The sequence below is a fragment of the Mauremys reevesii genome, linkage group 14 (assembly GCF_016161935.1).
Source record: "Mauremys reevesii isolate NIE-2019 linkage group 14, ASM1616193v1, whole genome shotgun sequence".
Lineage (NCBI taxonomy): Eukaryota > Metazoa > Chordata > Testudines > Geoemydidae > Mauremys > Mauremys reevesii.
In genome coordinates, this window is record NC_052636.1 from 44,281,722 (window position 1) to 44,284,001 (window position 2,280).

Sequence of the window (2,280 nt, forward strand, 5' to 3'; positions counted from 1 at the left end):
GAACCAGTTACCTATCCCAGAGAGGACCTTCCATCTTATCCCATTTTGCTTCAGAGCCTTCGGGGAGAGACCTTCTCAAAGGTTTTCTGAAAATCTAAATATACTATATCCACGGGATCACCTTTATCCACATGCTTGTTGACTCCCTCAAAGAATTATAGTAGATTCGTGAGGCATGATTTTCCTTTACAAAAACCATGTTCATTCTTCCCCAATGTAAGCGGGGGCAGACTCACCCGGTGGCGCCTCCTGCTGGTCGTTTTGGGAATTAGCTCTGCAGCCATCAGATCTGCAGGCCAGTGATCTGCCTTACCACAGCTGGCCCCCTGTCCCTCCCAGGACCCCAGTGCCCCTTTTACCCTGGCAGTACCCCCCCCAGTTCTGGGTCTCCCGCTCCCAGGGGAACCCCCACCCACTATCCCCACATCACCTCAGTCTTAGCTACTGCCCAGTCTCCATCCAGCCCCCATTCACTGGGGCAGACTGCAGTATGAGCCACTCATCACAGGCAAAGGGGTTTGGACCTGCCGCCTCTGCTTCCCCCTGGGCTGCCCCATTGCAGCCCTGCACCTATTCAGCCTATAGTCAGGCCTGCAGCCTGGGGCTTTCCAGGCCAGAGCTCCCAGCTCCTCTGGCCCTTCCCCAGCCCTGCTCCCACTCTAGGTGTCTTGCTTGGGTCCCTGCAGCCAGGCCCTTCTCTCACTACAAGCAGAGGGAGACTGACTGGGCTCCTGGCTCCCAGCCTCTTATAGGGGCCAGCTGGGCCTGACTGGGCCATGGCCCCAGCTGAGCCTGCTTCCCTCAATCAGCCCAGGCTCCTTGCCCCAGCCCCAGCCCTCTCCTGGGCTGCTTCAAGCCCCGCAGGGCAGGAGCAGGTAACCACCCGCTACACCCAGCAAATTCCGGTCACCGATGTGTCTAATCATTGGGCTCTACAATTCCACCCAATGTGCCTGGTACTGACATTAGTCTTAGTGGCCTGTAATTGCCAGCTGCGTCTCTGGAGCCTTTTTCATACACTGCTCCAGCCAGGGACTAAAGGCCGCCCCAGACTTTCCCCTTCTTCCTTCTGGGAAATCAAGTTCAAGTTCTACAAGCAGCTAAAGAAGCCTCAACCCTGCATCTGAATTAATGTCACATTTCTCACTGCCCGACACAAACAAATGTCATTTCAATCCCAGGTGAGTCCACATCAGTCATTCCTTAGCTCCATTCCTTCACCCTCCTGCCTTAGCTTAGGGCATTGCACCACCCTGTGGGCATTTCATGTCCCTCCTCAGTTTCACATACAGACACAATTTCCTTTGCTGTTCAATGAACAGCAAAACCTTTCTGTCTCTCTAGGCTGAGTCAGGGCATTCAACTCCATTGAAACCTTCTCCCCTGCAATGGCAACGGTCAGACAGAGGGGACGTGGCCACCTTCAACCCTGAGAGTGAGATATTCACTCTCCTCTTTCTTCAAGCTGCTGTTGTTAGTCTATAAAACATGTACCATGGAATAAAAAGCTGAGTTTACTCCAGGATGAGGAAAGAAAGGAGCCACCAACTCCCCGAAAAATCTCTGTGCCCCAGAGAGAACCTGCCCCTGCTATTGGAATCACTGATGTGCTTCAGCTACAATGGGGAAAGTATCTGCTCTCAGGGGGTATAGCTCAGTGGTAGAGTGTTTGACTGCAGATCAAGTGGTCCTTGCTTCAAATCCAAGTGCCCTCTAATAAGCCTCTTATTTTTTTATTTTTATTTTTGAAAAAAGGGAAAACATTTTCATTTCCATTCTCCATTATGTTCAGGAGCTCCACTATATGGGGATGCTTGAAATGAATGTAACACTCAACATTTCACTGTCCAAATGCATAAAAACCTAGCAAACCTGTCCATCAGCTGAAATCAGTTCCAAGCCTCTAAGTGTCTAGTTTATGTTTTCGTCAATTAAACAAAGGGATCATAGGAATGTACATTTGCAGATCCCTCCTCTCCAGGGCTGTGCTGTGCAGAAGAACAAGAACCATCCAGTTGGGGTTCAGGAGTCTGACGAGCAAAGGCCACTTGGTGCGGGCTAAAGTCACCAGCACTTTGGCTCCTTCTCATTCAACCAGCAGCTGGGCCCCCAGGACAAGGCATGAGAAGACAGTGGCTGTGAGCAGGAAAATAGCCACCAAGAAGCTGGCTAAAGCTGTCAAGATCCCCAGGGAGGTCACCATGCCCATGTCTAGAATGTACTGACTGCAGCGGGGACCAAAAAGGCAGAGAAAAGCCCTCAAAAGTTCTAAGCTGCCAA

At 51.3% G+C, this 2,280-nt stretch overlaps 1 non-coding gene across 1 annotated transcript; it reads left to right on the top strand.

Annotated features, from left to right (window-relative positions):
* The first annotated feature begins 1,643 nt into the window (after positions 1-1,643).
* Positions 1,644-1,715, top strand: TRNAC-GCA. Its single transcript has one exon. It is a non-coding gene; the product is annotated as a tRNA-Cys (tRNA).
* The last annotated feature ends 565 nt before the right edge of the window (positions 1,716-2,280 follow it).